This window comes from Neomonachus schauinslandi, chromosome X (genome assembly GCF_002201575.2).
Source record: "Neomonachus schauinslandi chromosome X, ASM220157v2, whole genome shotgun sequence".
Lineage (NCBI taxonomy): Eukaryota > Metazoa > Chordata > Mammalia > Carnivora > Phocidae > Neomonachus > Neomonachus schauinslandi.
Window position 1 is genome coordinate 108,336,088 of NC_058419.1, and position 21,491 is coordinate 108,357,578.

The window sequence follows — 21,491 nt, forward strand, 5'->3', positions numbered from 1 at the left end:
GTCCTATTTTGTCAGATCACTTAAATCCCACGACCACAATAAAATGTATATGAACTTTGAGTCACAAAGAATATGGATGGTATTTCAGGTTTGCCACCTATTTAGTGGTGATATCTTAATCAAATTACTTAAACTGTGAGCTTTGTTCTATCCTCTGTAATGTGGTACCAACAATACATACTTCATAATGTGGTAAAATAACCAGCTCTGTGCTTAGAACACTGAGAGTGCTCAGTAATTGGTAGCTATATACAATATTATTGCAGCTTTCCAATTAAGAACAAAAGAAAAAGTCAGGTTTCTATTTGAACTTTTGGAAGAGCTATGACATATTTGAATTATGAATAGGTATTTTGCTTACAAGTGGTAGAATTGCAACTCAAACAACAAAGGGAGATTGTTGACTCAGATAATGCAGAGAGAGAATGAATCTGTCCTCCAGTGTCACAGCTGAGAAAGTTTCCTAGACATACATGGGTGCATGCCACTATGTAGGGATCAGCAAACTTTTTTTTGTAAAAGGCCAAATAGTAAATAGTTTAGGTTTTGCAGGCCACGTATGGTCTCAGTTGGATATTCTTCTTTGTTTTTTGTTTGGTTTGTTTTTAGACCCCTCTAAAAGTGTGTAAAAAAAAAAAAAAAGCATTCTTGCTTGCTGGCTATACAAAACTAGGCCACAAGCTATAGTTTGCCAACCACTGCACTATAGTATAACACAAGCAAATTGATGGACTGTTCATCATGGAATTGGTGTTATGTTGGATACAGGTATAAGTGTTTAGACTTTTAGAAACCCCCCCCCCCATTTCTGGGGAGATACAAGGTAGAACAGAAGAGCAAGGAAATCATTTCTATCTAGCAGTCAACAAAGAAATAATTTTTGAGCACCTACCTTTGACATCTCAAAAGTAACAGCACACTCATAAATTGGGCATTGTATTTTAAAGAGCCCCAAGTTACCTATATTTTGTATATCAGTATATAATAAGAGAGAGAGAGGACTATAAGGGGTATTCAAGAGCTTTAAAAGAGGCAATAGAAAGAACAAAAGAACAAAGGTAAAACCTTTATACAAGTATCTATCCTTCTTCCCTATAAAGTATTCTGAATATCAAATAATGGGAGTAGATGCAGATTTAAACGTTTTCTGCCCTAATAAATTCAATTCCAAATCAGTTTTAATATTAGACATCTTTATGAATATTAATGTTTCTCAACATAAGTAACTAGAGAAAAGAATATTCAGCATTCCCCTCCCCACTCCACCCACTTCCTCTGTCTTTGCTCCTATGCCCGTTTAATGTCATTTTTCTAACAGTGACTTAGAACATTAACAAGCCTAAGAGTATTGCTCAAGATTAAACAAGTATAGCAAATTAAGTCACTACTTAGAAGAATCCACATCACTAAGTGCCATTTCTGAAGATTTACCTTTTAACATTAGACCAGTGGTTTTGAAATCAGTCTATGATCTTGCATGGAAAAAATGTCTTTATTTTCACCAGTCTTTAACTGAAATTTAGAGTTTTCTTGAGTTTTAAACATAGTCAATAAGCCACAGTATTAGAAACAAACTGGTATTAGGAGTACCTGTAACTTTGTCATAAAATTACATGTTTTCATATTACATCTTATACATATTACATTTTCATATTACATCTTATGTATTACATTGAAGATGTTGCAGCTATCTCAAATATCATCTCAGCTCATCACTACTTGGAGATTACAATAGTAACTTGCTACCAGATCTAGTTATAGAATATGTTAATAAAAACAAATATAGGGGCGCCTGGGTGGCTCAGTCGGTTAAGTGGCTGCCTTCGGCTCAGGTCATGATCCCAGGGTCCTGGGATTGAGCCCCATGTCGGGCTCCCTGCTCAGTGGAGAGCCTGCTTCTCCCTCTCCCTCTGCCTGCCTCTCTGCCTACCTGTACTCTATCTCTCTGTCAAATAAATAAAAATCTTTAAAAAAAAAAAACAAAACCTATTAGAACTGATGAATGAATTCAGTGAAGTTGTAGGACACAAAATACAGAAATCTGTTGCATGTCTATACACTAATAATGAAGTAGCAGAAAGAGAAACTAAGAAAATAGTCCCATTTACAATTGCACCAAAAAAAAAAAAAAAGAAAGAAAAGAAAAGAAAATATCTAGGAATAAACTCAAACAAGGAGGTAAAGACCTGGACTCTGAAAACCATAAATCACTGGTGAAAGAAACTGAAGAGGGAACAAACAAATGGAAAGATAGTCCATGTTCATGGATTGGGAGAATAAATATTGTTAAAGTGTCCATATTATCCAAAGCAATCTACAGATTCAGTGCAATTCCTATCAAAATACCAATAGCATTTTTCACAGAACTAGAACAAATAATCCCCCAAATTTATATGAAACCACAAAAGACCTTGAACAGACAAAGTAATCTTGAAAAAGAAGAACAAAGCTGGAGGTATCACAGTTCCAGACTTCAAGTTATATTACAAAGCTATAGTCATCAAAACAGTATAGTGTTGGCACAAAAATAGACACATAGATCAATGGAACAGAATAGAGAGCCCAGAAATAAATCCACGCTTATATGGTTAATTAATCTACAACAAAGGAGGCAAGAATATGCAATGGGGAAAAGACAGTCTCTTCAACAAATTGTGTTGGGAAAACTGGACAGCTACAGGCAAAAGAATAAAACTGGACCTCTTTCTTATACCATAAACAGAAATAAACTCAAAATAGATTAAAGACCTAAAAGTGAAACATGAAACTGTAAAACTCCTAGAAGAAAACATAGGTAATAATTTCTTTGACATCGGCTGTAGAAACATTTTTCTAGGTATGTCTTCTGAGGCAAGGGAAACAAAAGCAAAAATAAACTACTGGGACTACAACCAAAGTAAAATGCTTTTGCACAGCAAAGGAAACCACCAACAAAACTAAAAGGGAAGGGGAGATTCCCTGAGTGGGAGAAGATATTTGCAAATTATATCTCTGATAAGGAGTTAATATTGAATATATAAAGAAACAATTTGGGCGCCTGGGTGGCTCAGTTGGTTAAGCGACTGCCTTCAGCTCAGGTCATGATCCCAGGGTCCTGGGATTGAGTCCCGCATCGGGCTCCCTGCTCGGCAGGGAGTCTGCTTCTCCCTCTCCCACTCCCCCTGCTTGTGTTCCCTCTCTCACTGTGTCTCTCTTTGTCAAATAAATAAATAAAATCTTTAAAAAAAAAAAAACAATTTGACACACACACAAAAAAATCTGATTAAAAATGGGCAGAGGACCTGAATAGACATTTTTCCAAATAAGATGTACAAAAGGCCAATAGACACATGAAAAGATGCTCAACATCACTGCTTATCAGGGAAATGCAAATCAAAACCCCAATGATCTACCATTACCTTCTACCTGTCAGAACAGCTAGAATCAGAAAGATAAGAGATAACAAGTATTGGCGATGATGAGGAGAAAAAAACCCTTGCACACTGTTGGCAGGAATGTAAATTGGTGCAGCCACTATGAAAAACAGTGTGGAGGTTCCTCAAAATATTAAAAATAGAAATACCATATAATCCTGTAATTCCACTCCTGGGTATTTATCCAAAGAAAATGAAAACACTGATTTGAAAAGATATATGCACCCCTATGTTTATGGCAGAATTATCTGCAACAGCTGTGATAAAGAAGCAACCCAAGGTCCACCAATAAATGAATGGGTAAAGAAGAGGTGTGTGTACACACACCCCCACACTGGAATATTACTCAGACATAAAAAAATGAGATCTTGCCATTTGCAACAACATGGATGGACCTAGAGGATATAATACCAAGTGAAATAAGTCAGACTGAGAAAGACAAATTCCATATGATTTCATGTATATGTGGAATCTACAAAACAACAAAGAAACAAAGATATAAACCACAACAACAACAAAGAAAAAAAACAGACACTTAAATACAGAGAACAAAGTGGTGGTTGCCAGAAGGGAGAGGGGTAGAGGGAACTGGTAAAACAGATAAAGAGGTACAGACTTCCAGTTATAAAATAAATAAGTCATGGAGATGGGAAGTACAGCATAGGGAATATAGTCTATAATATTGTAATAATGTTGTATGGTGACAGATGGGAAGTACACTTATGGTGAGTTGAGTAATATATAGAATTGTTGAATCATTATGTTGTACACCTGAAAGTAATATAAAACTATTGATTAGACTTCAATAAAAAATATATTATCAAATATTTTAGTATTTTGACAACTCTACTTCACTGTAAGTGACTTCCTTTGTAATCCTATGTATTTTTCTTGACAATGCAATGTACATGAAGTAACTGCTCACAGTGTATATTTTTAAAAAGTAAGCAAAGCACAGATATACTAGTTTACACAGTGCTTGGTATAGTTTGTAATCCTATGTATTTTATTTGGGGCATTTAAAAATGTTTTTCTGAGAAGTGTTCCATAGGCCTCCATATCCAACAAAAGACAGGATGGAACAAAAATGTTTCAAAACCTCTGCTTTAGGGGCGGAGCAAGATGGCAGAGGAGTAGGAGACCTGGATTTCGTCTCCTCTCAGGAATTCAGCTGGATAGGGATCAAACCATTCTGAACACCTACACACTCAACAGGAGATCGAAGAAAAGAAGAGCAACAACTCTCTCATCAGAAAAGCGACCACTTTCTGGAAGGTAGGACGTGCGGAGAAGTGAATCCGAGGCGATATTCGGGAGGATAGACGGCGGGGGAGGGGCCTCCGGCGGCCGCTTCTGGCAAGTGATAGAGCCGCGGGGCACAAAATCGGAACTTTTAGAAGTCTGCTCCGCTGAGGGACGTCACTCCGGTGGCTAAGCGGGGGGTGGAACCCTCCGGGAGAGTGTGGTCTCAGGACCCTCGGGGTCACAGAAAGACCGGGGGTGCCTGAGTGCGGCAGAGCTCCCAGGTAACGGAGCAGGGAAGCCGGCTGCAGAGGCGGAGCCCAGGCGCAGGCTCTCAGCTCGGGGTTGCCATAAACTGTGATCCGCGGCACAGTCAGGCCCCTGCTCCTCCAGCAGGGACCCAACAAGCGGCAGATCCGGGGAGACTCACCTTCCTCTCCCGGGAGGAGCCGCGCGGGAGCGCACCGCAGGGATCTGCTGGGTTTGGAGACTCCACATGGGGTCGGGTGCCAGAGATAGAAATGTGTGGTCACAGGCCGGGTGAGCACGGAGTGCGGCTGGAGACCGGGGAGACGGGAGTGACTGACGGCTTTTCTCTGGGGGCTGAGGAGCGGGGCCCCGAGTTCTCAGCTCCTCCGGGGCGGAGATTGGGAGGCCGCCATTTTCACTCTCCGCCTCCAAAGCTGTACGGAAAGCTCGCAGGGAACAAAAGCCCCGGAGAGCAAACCCGAGCAGATTACTTAGTCGGGAGGGGGCAAGGGCGGGGCAATTCCACCTCCGGCAAAGACATTTGGGAACCACGGCAACAGGCCCCTCCCCCAGAAGATCAGCGAGAACAGCCAGCCAAGACCAAGTTTACCGATCAATGAGAACGGCAGAACTCCAGCGCTAGGGGAATACTGCACATAGAATTCATGGCTTTTTTACCATGATTCTTTAGTCTTTCAAAGTTAATTTTTTTTAACTTTTTCTTTTTTTCCTGAATTTTTCTTTTTCCCTTTTTCAACCAACATCTTATCAATCCCTTTTTTTAAAAAAACATTTTTATTTTTCATTTTTAGAGTCATATTCTATCCCTTCATAGTAGTTACCCGTATTTTTGGCATATATATATAAGTTGTTCTCTCTTTAAAATTTTGAGATAGTTTCTTCTAACACATTAAAATATACCCTAAATCTCTAGTATATGGTTTTTTCTACTCCCCTGCCTGATCACATTCTCTCCCTTTTTTTTCTTTTTTTAAATCCTCTTCTTTCTTTTTTCAAACAACTTCTTATCAATTCCTTTTATAAAATTTTTTATAATTTCCATCTTTACAGTCATATTCCATCCCTTCATCATATCAACCCTTATTTTTGTACATATATAAGTTTTTCTTTCTTTAAAATTTTGGGAGGCACTTTCTTCTAAAAGACCAAAATACACCCCAAATCTAGTGTGTGGCACTGATCTATATACCAGCCTGATCATATTTGATCACATTCTGGTTTTTTTTGTTGTTGTTGTTTTGTTTTGTTTGTTTTTGTTTGTTTTTATCTTTATCTTTTTCTTTATTTTCTTTTTCTTTTTTCTCTCTTTCCGTTTCTTTTTCCACTGCTTCAGGTCTTTTCTGATTTGTTTAGAGTATATTTTCTGGGGACGTTGTTACTCTGCTACCATTTTGTTCTCTCATTAATCTATTCTCCTCTGCACAAAATGACAAGATGGAAAAAATCACCTCAACAAAAAGAACAAGAGGTAGTACTGACTGCCAGGGACCTACTCAATATGGACATTAGTACGATGTCAGATCTAGAGTTCAGAATCATCACTTTAAAGATACTAGCTGGGCTTGAAAACAGCATGGAAGTTATTAGAGAAACCCTTTCTGGAGAAGTAAAAGAACTAAAATCTAACCAAGTAGAAATCAAAAAGGCTATTAATGAGGTGCAATCAAATATGGGGGCACTAACTGCTAGGATAAATGAGGCAGAAGAGAGAATCAGTTATATAGAAGACCAAATGATGGAAAATAAAGAAGCTGAGAAAAAGAGAGATAAACAACTACTGGATCACGAGGGTAGAATTCGAGAGATAAGCGATAACATAAGACAAAACAATATTAGAATAATTGGGATCCCAGAAGAAGAAGAAAGAGAGAGAGGGGCAGAAGGTATAATGGAGCAAATTAGAGCAGAGAACTTCCCTAATTTGGGGAAGGAAACAGGCATCAAAATCCAGGAAGCACAAAGAACCCCTCTCAAAATCAATAAAAATAGGTCAACATCCCAACATCTAATAGTAAAACTTACGAGTCTCAGAGACAAAGAGAAAATCCTGAAAGCAGCTCGGGAGAAGAGATCTGTAACCTACAACGGTAGAAACATTAGATTGGCAACAGACCTATCCACAGAGACCTGGCAGGCCAGAAAGGACTGGCAGGATATATTCAGAGCACTAAATGAGAAAAATATGCAGCCAAGAATACTATATCCAGCTAGGCTGTCATTGAAAATTGAAGGAGAGATAAAAAGCTTCCAGGACAAACAAAAACTAAAGGAATTTGCAAACACAAAACCAGCCCTACAAGAAATCTTGAAAGGGGTCCTCTAAGCAAAGAGAGAGCCTAAAAGCAAAATAGACCAGAAAGGAACACAGATAATATACGGTAACAGTCACCTCACAGGCAACACAATGGCACTAAATTCCTATCTTTCAATAGTTACCCTGAATGTAAATGGGCTCAATGCCCCAATCAAAAGACACAGGCTATCAGATTGGATTAAAAAACAAACATCGATATGCTGTCTGCAAGAGACTCATTTTAGACCCAAAGACACCCCCAGATTGAAAGTGAGGGGGTGGAAAACCATTTACCATGCTAACGGACACCAAAAGAAAGCTGGGGTGGCAATCCTTATATCAGACAAATTAGATTTTAAACCAAAGACTGTAATAAGAGATGAGGAAGGACACTGTATCCTACTTAAAGGGTCTATCCAACAAGAAGATCTAACAATTGTAAATATCTATGCCCCTAACATGGGAGCAGCCAATTATATAAGCCAATTAGTAACAAAAGCAAAGAAATACATCAACAACAATACAATAAGTGGGGGCTTTAACACCCCCCTCACTGAAATGGACAGATCATCTAAGCAAAAGATCAACAAGGAAATAAAGACTTTAAATGACACACTGGACCAAATGGACTTCACAGATATAATCAGAATATTCCATCCCAAAGCAACAGAATACACATTCTTCTCTGGTTCCCACAGAACATTCTCCAGAATAGATAACATCCTAGGTCACAAATAAGGTCTCAACCAGTACCAAAAGATTGGGATCATTCTCTGCATATATTCAGACCACAATGCTTTGAAACTAGAACTCAATCACAAGAGGAAAGTCGGAAAGAACTCAAATACATGGAGGCTAAAGAGCATCCTACTAAAGAATGAATGGGTCAACAAGGAAATTAAAGAAGAATTAAAAAAATTTATGGAAACAAATGAAAATGAAAACACAACTATTCAAAATCTTTGGGATGCAGCAAAGGCAGTCCTAAGAGGAAAATATATAGCAATACAAGCCTTTCTCAAGAAACAAGAAAGGTCTCAAATACACAACCTAACCCTACACCTAAAGGAGCTGGAGAAAGAACAGCTAATAAAGCCTAAACCCAGCAGGAGAAGAGAAATAATAAAGAGCAGAGCAGAAATCAATGAAATAGAAACCAGAAAAACAGTAGAACAGATCAACGAAACTAGGAGCTGGTTCTTTGAAAGAATTAACAAGATTGACAAACCCCTGGCCAGACTTATCAAAAAGAAAAGAGAAATGACCCAAATAAATAAAATCATGAATGAAAGAGGAGCGATCACAACCAACACCAAAGAAATACAAATATAAGAACATATTATGAGCAACTATATGCCAGCAAATTAGATAACCTGGAAGAAATGGATGCATTCCTAGAGATGTATCAACTACCAAAACTGAACCACGAAGAAATAGAAAATCTGAACAGACCTATAACCACTAAGGAAACTGAAGCAGTCATCAAAAATCTCCCAACAAACAAAAGCCCAGAGCCAGATGGCTTCCCAGGGGAATTCTACCAAACATTTCAAGAAGAATTAATAGCTATTCTTCTGAAACTGTTCCAAAAAGTAGAAATGGAAGGAAAACTTCCAAACTCGTTTTATGAGGCCACCATTACTTTGATCCCCAAACCAGACAAAGACCCCATCAAAAAGGAGAATTACAGACCAATATCCTTGATGAAAACGGATGCCAAAATTCTCACCAAAATACTGGCCAATAGGATCCAACAGTACATTAAAAGGATTATTCACCACCACCAAGTGGGATTTATCCCTGGGCTGCAAGTTTGGTTCAACATCTGCATATCAATCAATGTGATACAATACATTAATAAAAGAAAGAACAAGAACCCTATGATCCTCTCAATAGATGCAGAAAAAGCTTTTGACAAAGTACAGCATCCTTTTTTGATCAAAACTCTTCAGAGTATAGGTGTAGAGGGTACATACCTCAATATCATAAAAGCCATCTATGAAAAACCCACAGCGAATATCATTCTCAATGGGGAAAAACTGAGAGCTTTCCCCCTAAGGTCAGGAACGCGGCAGGGATGTCCACTATCACCACTGCTATTCAACATAGTATTAGAAGTCCTAGCCACAGCAATCAGACAACAAAAAGAAATCAAAGGCATCCAAATTGGCAAAGAAGAAGTCAAACTCTCACTCTTTGCAGATGATATGATACTTTACGTGGAAAACCCCAAAGACTCCACCCCAAAACTGCTAGCACTCATTCAGGAATTCAGTATAGTGGCAGGATATAAAATCAATGCACAGAAATCAGTGGCATTCCTATACACCAACAACAAGACAGAAGAAAGAGAAATTAAGGAGTCAATCCCATTTACAATTGCACCCAAAACCATAAGATACCTAGGAATAAATCTAACCAAAGAGGCAAAGAATCTGTACTCAGAAAACCATAAAGTACTCATGAAAGAAATTGAGGAAGACACAAAGAAATGGAAAAACGTGCCATGCTCATGGATTGGAAGAACAAATATTGTGAAGATGTCAATGCTACCTAGAGCAATCTACACATTCAATGCAATCCCCATCAAAATACCATCCACTTTTTTCAAAGAAATGGAACAAATAATCCTAAAATTTGTATGGAACCAGAAAAGACCCCGCATAGCCAGAGGAATGTTGAAAAAGAAAAGCAAAGCTGGCGGCATCACAATTCCGGACTTCCGGCTCTATTACAAAGCTGTCATCATCAAGACAGCATGGTCCTGGCACAAAAACAGACACATAGATCAATGGAACAGAATAGAGAGCCCAGAAATGGACCCTCAACTCTATGGTCAACTCATCTTTGACAAAGCAGGAAAGAATGTCCAATGGAAAAAAGACAGTCTCTTCAACAAATGGTGTTGGGAAAATTGGATAGCCACATGCAGAAGAATGAAACTGGACCATTTCCTTACACCCCACACAAAAATAGACTCCAAATGGTTGAAAGACCTCAATGTGAGACAGGAGTCCATCAACATCCTAAAGGAGAACACAGGCAGCAACCTCTTTGACCTCAGCCGCAGCAACTTCTTCCTAGAAACATTGCCAAAGGCAAGGGAAGCAGGAGCAAAAATGAACTATTGGGACTTCATCAAGATAAAAAGCTTTTGCAAAGCAAAGGAAACAGTCAACAAAACCAAAAGACAACCGACAGAATGGGAGAAGATATTTGCAAATGACATATCAGATAAAGGGCTAGTATCCAAAATCTATAAAGAACTCATCAAACTCAACACCCAAAGAACAAAGAATCCAATCAAGAAATGGGCAGAAGACATGAACAGGCATTTTTCCAAAGAAGACATCCAAATGGCCAACAGACACATGAAAAAGTGCTCAATATCGCTCGGCATCAGGGAAATCCAAATCAAAACCTCAATGAGATACCACCTCACACCAGTCAGAATGGCTAAAATTAACAAGTCAGGAAATGACAGATGTTGGCGGGGATGCGGAGAAAGGGGAACCCTCCTACACTGTTGGTGGGAATGCAAGCTGGTGCAGCCACTCTGGAAAACAGTATGGAGGTTCCTCAAAAAGTTGAAAATAGAGCTACCTTATGATCCAGCAATTGCACTACTGGGTATTTACCCCAAAGATACAAAAGTAGGGATCCAAAAGGGTACGTGCACCCCGATGTTTATAGCAGCAATGTCCACAATAGCCAAACTGTGGAAAGAGCCAAGATGTCCATTGACAGATGAATGGATAAAGAAGAAGTGGTATATATATACAATGGAATATTATGCAGCATCAAAAGGAATGAGATCTTGCCATTTGCCACGACGTGGATGGAACTGGAGGGTATTATGTTGAGCGAAATAAGTCAAACAGAGAAAGACATGTATCATATGATCTCACTGATATGAGGAATTCTTAATCGCAGGAAACAAACTGAGGGTTGCTGGAGTGGGGGGTGGGGTGGGAGGGATGGGGTGACTGGGTGATAGATACTGGGGAGGGTATGTGCTCTGGTAAGCGCTGTGAATTTTGCAAGACTGTTGACTCTCAGATCTGTACCTCTGAAACAAATAATGCAACATATGTTGCATTATTATGAAGAAGAAGGTAGCAGGAGGGGAAGAATGAAGCGGGGGAAATCGGAGGGTTAGACGAACCATGAGAGATGATGGACTCTGAAAAACAAACTGAGGGTTCTAGAGGAGAGGGGGGTGGGAGGATGGGTTAGCCTGGTGGTGGGTATTGAGGAGGGCACATTCTGCATGGAGCACTGGGTGTTATGCACAATGAATCATGGAACACTACATCTAAAACTAATGATGTAATGTAGGGGATTAACATAAGAATAAAAAAAAGGAAGGGTGAATGAAAAATAAATAAATAAATAAATAAATAAATAAATAAATAAATAAATAAATAAATAATCCCATTAAGACATGGACAGAAGACATGAACAGATATGTCTCCAAAAAAGGCATAGAAATGGCAAACAAACACATGAAAAAATGCTCAACATCACTCAGCATCAGGGAAATACAAATCAAAACCACAATGAGATACCACTGCACACCTGTCAGAATGGCTAAAATTAATAACACAAAATACAACAGATGTTGGTGAGGATGCAGAGAAAGGGGAACACTCTTACACTGTTGGTGGGAATGCAAACTGGTGCAGACACTGTGGAAAACAGTATGGAGGATCCTCAAAAAGTTAAAAACAGTACTACCCTATGACCCAGCAATTGCACTACTAGGTATTTATCCAAAGGATACAAAAATACTGATTCAAATGGGCACATGCACCCCAATGTTTATAGCAGCAATGTCCACAATAGCCAAACTATGGAAAGAGCCCAGATGCCCATCCACAGATGAATGGATAAAGAAAATATGGAATATCTTCTGGACATTCCCAATGGAATATTACTCAGTCATCAGAAAGAATGAAATCTTGCCATTTGCAATGACATGGCTGGAACTAGAGGGTATTATCCTAAGCAAAATAAGTCAGTCAGAGAAAGACAAATATCAGATGATTTCACTCATATGTGGAATTTAAGAAACAAAACAGATGAACATAGGGGAAGGGAAGGAAAAATAAAATAAGCTAAAAAACAGAGAGAGAGACACACCATAAGAGACTCTTGACTACAGAGAACAAACTGAAGGTTGATGGAAAGGGGTGGGCAGGGGATGGGCTAAATGGGTAATGGGTATTAAGGAGGGCACTTGTTGTGATGAGCACTGGGTATTATGTATAAGTGATGAATCACTAAATTCTACTCCTGAAACTAATACTGCACTATATATTAACTAACTTGAATTTAAATAAAATTTTGGAAGAAAAAAAAAAAAAAAAACCTCTGCTTTAGACCAAGTTGACTATTCCCTCCAACTTGAAGTATTTTCTTTTCTCAATTTTCTCAGCTGTATACTCCTGATTATCCCCCTGGCCAGTCTTCTCTGTTGATTTCTCCTCTTCTCTTTGACTTGTGCATTTGTGGTCTATGGCTCACTCCTGGGTCTCTTTCTCTTCTCAATCTGAACTCTACCTGGGTGATCTCATCCCATCCATAGCCTTATAGACCACTGATAAGCCGATGATCCCAGATCTTCATCTTTAGCCTGTTGTATCCAATTCTGACATCTCCACTTGAAGATGTGATAGGAATATCACGCCTAAGCTGGCCTAAGAAAATTTCTTTTTTTTTTTTAAAGATTTTATTTATTTTTTAACAGAGAGAGAGACAGCGAAAGAGGGAACACAAGCAGGGAGAGTGGAAGAGGGAGAAGCAGGCTTCCCGCAGAGCAGGGAGCCTGATGTGGGGCTCGATCCCAGGACCGTGGGATCATGACCTGAGCAGAAGGCAGACATTTAACGACTGAGCCACCCAAGCGCCCTACCTAAGAAAATTTCTGTTCACCCTTCCAGAACCCAAACCTGTGCTTCCCCTAGTTTTTCCCATCTTAGTAATAGAACCATCTTCTAAACTAATTGCTCAAGCAAAACCTATCTTTGATTCCTGTTTCTTTCTTTCATGCTCCACACCCAATCCATAGGCAAGTTTTATCAACTGAACCTTCCAAACACATCCTAAATTTGCCTAATTCTCTCACTCACACCTGTTACCATCCTAGTTCTAGCAACCTTTATCACCTAAATTCATACAATGACCTCCTGACTCATCCCACTACCTCCATTATTGCCCCTGAACAACTAATCTTGTCCACAGTAATAAGAATTATCTTAGAAATATGAAACATTTCACAAGTGCAAACAGAAAAAAAGATATAGATATAGATATATATAATACACACACACACATACACACATACACATACCACCAAGTTTTTCTGTAATAATGAATCAGATCATTGCCATTTCTCTGCCTAAAACCATCTAATTGCTATCCATTGTAGTTAGAAAAAATTAATAACTCTTTACCATGGCTTACAAGGCCCTCTATGATCTAATCCTTGGCCATATCTATAAGCTTGTCACCATACTTCTCTTCTCCTCCCTTACAAGTCACTCACAGTGACCTCACCGCTGGTACTCAAACACACCAAGCTCACTCTCACCTCAGAAGCTTTGTAATTCTCTTCCATCAGATCTTTGCATGGCTGGTTCTCTCTTGTCCCAGCTTAAAACCTCATTAAAAGACTTTTCCTACTCACCCAACCTAAAGAATTCACCTGCTAATCCCTCTCTATCATATTACCCTTTTTTTTCTCTCTCTCTTTTTAAAAAATCTTTTTATTTGACACAGAAAGAGCACAAGCAGGGGGAACAGCAGGCAGAGAGAGGGAGAAGCAGGCTTCCCACTGAGCAAGGAGTTCAATGTGGGGGCTCAATCCCAGGACCCTGGGATCATGACCTGAGCTGAAGGCAGATGCTTAAAAAATTGAGCTACCCAGGCACCCCTCACCCTATTTTCTCTTGATCATAATATTTTAAATAGACATTTTTTATTCTTTGACTTTTTATTTCTATAAACACCCCTGTCACACACATGCATGCTCACACTTTATAACATAAACTCTTTGAGATGTGGGATGTTGTCAGATATGTATAACCTTTTGAACTCCAGTACCTAGTAGGTGCTCAGTAAATGTGGAGAAGGAAGGAGGGAGAGAGGAAGAGAGGGAAAGAGAAGAAGGGAGGAGAGGAAGGAGGAGGAAAGGAGGGAAGGAATTTAGCAGTTTTAAGTACTCCGTTTAAAAATCTGTCATAAAAAGATTTCGAGCAGCATCTGAAAAGACATTTCCAGAGGACGACATTATTCACAGCACCCAGTAACTTTAAAAAAAATGTCGTGGTCATATCTTAAGGACAAGAGACAACTGTAAAAGATGAAGACTGAACACACATTGTTTCAGCTCAAGAGGCCTAAATGCAAAGTGTGCCTGCCTGCTCATCTTTCCATCACTCTAGTCTCCATCCATAATGCCAAGCTAACCAGGAAGAGTACAGTGTGGTCATTCAACCAAAGAACAGTGCACCATCCTTCCACCCAGATGAGCTGATCATCTCCTAGAGAAAAAGGAGCATTAACAAGAAAATGTTTGACTGGAGACAAAGCACAGAATTAATTCCTACAGGTGCCAATTCTGACTTTCCTCTTTCAGGTTTTCAAAATGTTAAGTACTGATGGATCTGGTCACCAAACCTTAAAGTATGGTACCAGCTTCAGGCTACACTAGGCTTTCTATTCTAATCATCTACGTGAAGAGGCTTGTGTTAGAAAGCGTGGGTGGATTCACAAGTGCTTGAGTTGAACTGTTCTACCCAGCCTGGGCCTCACGCATGGGCTTGAGAGGCATCTTTTGGAGACCTATTATGTGCTAGTCACCACGCTGCATCCTGGAAACTCAAAGATCCTGGTTCCACCAATTACTCACAGAGTGCCCTAAGGAAAGATACTTAACACCTCTAACCTCAAATTTCTAGCTGTAAAATAGAAACAATGATAGGACGTCAGAGCTCACTCAGGTTGTTGGCAGAATTCATATCTTTGCAGCTATAGGGCTCCTGGCAGCTGACTTCTTCGAAGCTACCAAGGAGAGTCTCTGGGGTCAGCCTGCTAGTAAGAGTTTTTATACAATGTGACCTAATCATGGGAGTGACATCCTATCACGTTTGCCATATTCCATTGATTAGAAGTCAGAGACCCCAAAATCAAGGGTTAAAAATCATACAAGAATGTAATCACCAGGAGGTAGGGATCATGGGGCCCACCTCAAAGCCTCTATGTCCCGGTTGGGGATAAAGACGAGTAAAGAGGCACTTATAACAGTATAATTATTGCTGCGATGGTCAAGTACAGAGTGCTAGGTATAGAGGACTATGCGCATAGCTTTTTCTGAGTGGGTGGGTGAGTGGTGGTGGTGGTGAGATTTCCTAGAGGAATGACCATAAGCTGAGACACAGAGGATGTGTACCTGTTTGCCATATGTATATTGGGGCATGGTGAGTGTCCCAGGCAGAGAGCCTGATAGAATGGAAAACATTCCCTAAGTAAAAAATAATGCATATGGCCAAACCATATTTCATTTTGTTTGTATTCTACAAATTGCTAACATCTCACCAAGAGAAAATTATCCATCATGGGCACAGGGCCACACTCAGTAAGTTTAAATACTTTCTTAAATGAATATCTAAAGGAAAGACCTTTTAAGTATGTTCCTCATTCTTAGAGGAAAGTGCTTACAGTGTGTCTTAAAGAGAAAAGATTTCCATTTTATGAGTTCTCATCATTATTTAAAATAGTGATATCCTAAGATTTTAATACACCCTTGGTCTTGAATGAGATCACAGCTCAGATCCAGTTCTTTGTCAGTCTCCGAAGTAATTATCTTCTGAAAAGAAAGGCCCCATGGGTGGGGAAGCACCAGCTGTTGAATGCTTAATACTACATACCAAGTGAATGGCCAACTGCCCAAATAAAATAGGTATTTAAGCCAGATGGAATTGTTTATTCTACTTTGCTTATTCAAACTGGAATGTAGCCAGTTCGTTTGTGAAATGTGCTTACAAAATAATAAACTATTATTGACTGCTAGACAGCATCCTCCTCTATGATGTTTATACTGAACCTCCACTTCAAAAAGACCCTGAACTTTGTCCTCTACTGAATTCGTAATGATGTTCAGATTTCTCAGCCATATCTAACATCAGCTCCAGAAAAGTCCATTAAATGGGGCTGGAGAGCACAGCTTATTGTGACAGATTATAGTTAAAACAAAATTCTTACTGAATTACTTTCAAAGAATAAGTTCTAGTGGTCACATTCCTATTATGCCTATATGTGTCCAAAAGGATGCCTTCTGGTGTAAGACATAGAATTCCTCATATGAAGAGGCTAAAACGCTAGGGAGGATTCAACAGCTCATCTAACTGAGAAGCCCATAGACAGTGTCAGTTTCAGGTACAGTTTGATCATGCCTCTGGCTTCACTTCACTCCTAAATTATAGACAATTTTCTCAGCTCTGCCTACCCTCTTTTAAAGGCTGATTTCAGAGAGTGACTTCAGGTAGCAATTTACATGCATTTAACAAAAACTTTGACCACTGAGCTAAAAAAGCCACAGTCGAGCCAATCCCTGTGGCCAGGGGAATGTCATTTGCTAAATGATTTAGTTATATAATTTTGCAAGGAAGTGTGGTTATATACCTCCATCTCTGCGACGCTGGTATGAGGATCCAAGTCCCTTAGCCAGTGTATGGATGGGTCTTACAGACTACCCAGCATTTTCATCTCAACAGAGCAGTCTTTATGTTGTTTTCATATTACAGATGGATTTATGAATATAGCGGTACCTAAAGATCTCCTGAGATGCAGAGAGAATGTCAAGGACTCACTCCATGGAATTTGAAAACGTAGGACAATGAAACAACTCAGGGCTATTCCCAAGTACCCCAAACTGAAACTGCAGCACATTTAAGCACACTCTAGAACTCCAGTGTCTCATGCCCACAGACCAAACTCCCAAATTTCCCTGAAATTTGACCTCTTATTGCAACTTCAGGACCTGGGAAATAACCCCACCTGAACCAGCAGCCTATACCTGACCAGTTTATAAACTTGGAATTGTATTTAATCATGGCATTTTAAGATTCCTTTTCAAAATATTCTTTTTGCCCCTCAAATTTTCCAGGCCTTCACATCTCTCAAGATATCAAACATGATACTTTTTAGGAGCCAACCAAGTTATACATAATGCATTTTTATGTTCCTAAATTAACAAAGTGACTTTAGATCTGTGAAGGGTGCTAAAAATTATATAAGCTATGTAAGTATTTTTATTTGTTCAAACATTTCCAGTTTCCTTCAGGGCTTAAAAGTTTCTGAGAACTTTCTATTTCTAAGTAGGCCTAGTTTGTTATGGATGAAACAGACAATCCAAAAACATGTCCATTTTTTCTGAGGGGCCTCACAGCCAGGTTTTTTTTTTTTTTTCATCTTCTAGAACATCAATCATTTGGGTATAGCTAGCCCCAAACCATAGAGTACTTACACCTCTTGCTTATTTTTAATCAGCATTCAATGAGGTCAAGCAGACTATGAGACAAGGATTTGAGTGCAACTAGTTTATTTGCAAGGTGATTCCAGAAACTGCTAGTAGAGAAAAGTGAGGTGAGGTAAGAAAAGAAAGCAGCCAATTCAGGATGTGTTGTCAGGGAGCAGGTGTCTACCATGGGCTCCCAAGACTTTGTCTTGCTGGGGACTTCTGGGAGACAGAGTATAAAATAAGCTTCAGTGTGTGTGTGTGTCATCTCAGCTGAGGGGCAAGTACCTGGGGTATTTTTTCTTCAAATCCTTTCCATTGTTGGCGGGGAGACTGTCCCCCAGGGGACTTCGCTCCTGGATATTTCTGGCCTTCTTATACAAAGGTCAAGAAAAAAAACCCCAAGGCAGAGACAAAGATGTCTGTAGAAGGATGCTAATAGCATGCACTGGTCCAGTGACCTAGAGGAGACAAGGGCAGGGCACCAGCATATTTGCAACAATGCCTATGGCCAAAACTTAATATATACTTGATACTAGTCCTAAGTATCACTGGCTGTTTTGGGTTCTTACCTTAAAAAAGTATTGCATTTGATGAAATTCCAGTTTCTTGGGGTTTACTGAAATCATCTCATTCACGTAACAAGTCATCATGGCAGAGCAAAAAAAAAAAAAAAAAAGCCCTGAATTTAGAATGAGCACAGCTAGGTTCAAGCCTAGACTCTGTGGCCTTACATACAATGATTCTTGACTATGGACCTCAGTTTCTTCAATGTAGATCAAAGGCTTAAGCTAACAATAACAGAAAACATTTAGATGGCCTTATTACATGCCAGACACCATTCTGAGTGCTTTGCAGATATTAACTCACATAACCCCCGTGACAAGCAATGAGATGAAGACTATTATCTCCATCTTACAAAGAAGCAAACTGAGGCACAAAGTAGTTAAGTAACTTGAATGAAGTCACATGAGTAGTAAGTGGTAGAACCAGGAATGGAATCCAAGTTGCCTGGCTCCAAAATCAAGACCCTTACTTACCACCAGGCTTCCTCTTAACGCAATAACCTGTAGGCTTCCTTCCTTAGTAGAGACCTATAATCTTTGACTTCCGATAAAATCAGGCAGGAGTAATGGTATATTCATCTGCTGTATGTTTTGACTTCCATTGTTTGACACAAGCTCAACTTGTGTCATTCCTCTTGTGGAATAGTTTATAAGGTACATTTAGAGGAGCTAGCAATAAGCAGAAAACATCATGTACCTAGTAGGTCCTAATACAGCCCCTCTGGAAATGGCATTCGATGTCTGCACCAGGAATATTTGATTTAAATCCTTGCCTTAAAAAAAATGAATTGTCTTATCTTTCTAACACCCTTGCAAATATCTCACCAACTGTGGAAACTAAACCATCAAAAACTCATCTTCTGCCTGTTTTATTACTAAAGCATATCCTTTCAAAAATCAACCAACATTTGTTCAAGTAAGATGCCAATGAACCAGTCATCATCAGTACCAAGCTGGAATTTTCAGTTTCCACTGGAGAGTACTAGTATATATCAGTTCAAGGTAATCATTAGAAGCCGATTTCTATCATCTCTTAAAATCTGCTCCCCAAATCTCTTAAAATATCACTTTCAAATGTCTGAAAGTTTTCCTTTGAAGTCATAGTATTATGACTATATATGGCCCACTATGCTAGGAATTGAGATCTGAGGATGATGATATATCTATTTGATGTCCCTGACCTTTAAGATGCTTCAAATGTACCAGGTGAGAGGGATACATGGCAATAGAAAAGTAAAGTGAATAACATGTAGAGAGCTGGACTCTAAGTACAAAGTTACTATGGAATTAGCCATGCTGAATGGTTCAAATAATTATAATGGTGTCTAATGGTTATGACAGAATGTCATCATTCATTCATTCACCAAATAATTATTGAGCACCTATTACATGCCAGGAATTTTGCTGTAAAGAAGCTAACCTTTACAATAAGGAAGAAAGATATGGATCCTGCCTTCATGGAGTTCACAGTTCAGTTGGGTGACTGGCAGATGAATAACAACCTTTCTGCCTTTGGCATGTCCTTCAAGTGTCTTACCACTTTAACCCTCCTGGAGCCAACTCTCACTCCTCCAACAGCCATCGTAACTGATTTTTTTCCACTTCATGCTCTTACTGTCTCTCCCCATCGTGTCAAGGAGGGTTACAATGATGTGTTTTGAAAAGAAAAAGAAATGGTCACCCTTTTTTACTGTAAAATCCTCCAGCTAGAGCCAAAGCCCCCTCAGGCACCAAAAATGGAGGCACATGGAAAAATAACCCGGCCATGCAGAGAGTGCAGTAAGCATGGAATTCTCCACATATTGAAGGGGTGAAAGGAGAGAGGTTTAAGAAGCAATCATGCCAAGAAACACCAGAAGAGATTACAGGAAGCCACCTATCCTGGCTTCCCCGGGTCACCCTCAGATCACATTCTCTTTTGGGGTTTTGAAGGCAAATTTGTCATTAGATATGGTTTTTCTGCTATATAAGAGAAAAAGAAACTAAACAGAATTCCTGAGGCGAGAAGAAGGTAAGAGAGGAAAGAATGGACCAATGGTGCTATAAAATGCAAATGATAGCCATTGTAAATAGTAATGATAATATGAAGTCGAATATGCCTCTGACATTCTGTCAAGCTTCTGAACATTCTGCCCACCCTTCTGAGCAGAATTCATTTGGTTCTTTGCTTACTTTACACTTAGTTTTCTCACTGTGAACAGCAACTAAGGATGTGATTCTGGCTATGATAACGTATGACTCACGCACATCCATTGGCACCTATTTTGGTCTCTTATCAGATGATCTTCCTGACCTTGACAGCCTTCTCTGCTTTAGGACAATTTGCAGGACGGAATTTAAGCATAACCAATCCTAATTCCTTTTATCCCCAAAGGCTCCCAAGACAGCAATCTTTGGAATGATCCATGCCTTGCAATTCTCACATTTCTCTTATCTCTGAGACTACTTTTCATGTTCGCTTTGATGCTACTTGAAAATATTCTCACCTTGACCTCCAATAAAACAGAAAATCCCAAATATATCTTGACCTCTTCTTGTGTCAACTCTTGCAATACGACCTCCTAATACCTTTCTAAATCCCTCTTGAACATGAGAATTCTATTTAGTGTAGCCGCCCATAACTCACTGATCTCAACTATAGTTATTCTAATCATTAAAAAAAAACCAAAAAACCTTTTTTGTAAACTTCTCATGTATTGCTTCTTGAAGCTCATTTTATAGCTAAGGGCTTCATTCCCTTTATGTCAGGTTTCCACTGTAAAATTTAATTGGAAAATTGAGGCAAAAATATGAATAATCCAGGGAAGAGCTGAAAGAAAAATTAGAAACTGGAATGGTTTTACCAGCAATACTGGCTACTCTCCCATCATCTATGTGCTTATTGCTTTGAGTTAGGAGGGAAAAGGAATTAAGACCAAGGAAAAGATCAGGGTAAGAGAAGGGGTTAGTAGGAGGATCCTCAGAATCAAATCTGGCTAAAAAAGAACCCAACTTTGCTTCCCATCTTTCGCACCCATCAGGTGCTGCTTCACAGTGAACTTTGACTTGGAAGACGCCTTGAAAAGACTCTTTGTGTCTTGAAAATAGCATGAACATTGGGAATGGATGAATTTGGACTCTAATCCCAGCTCTATCACTTACTTGCTGTATGACTTTGGGCAAGTTACTTACCATCTCTGAAATTGTGT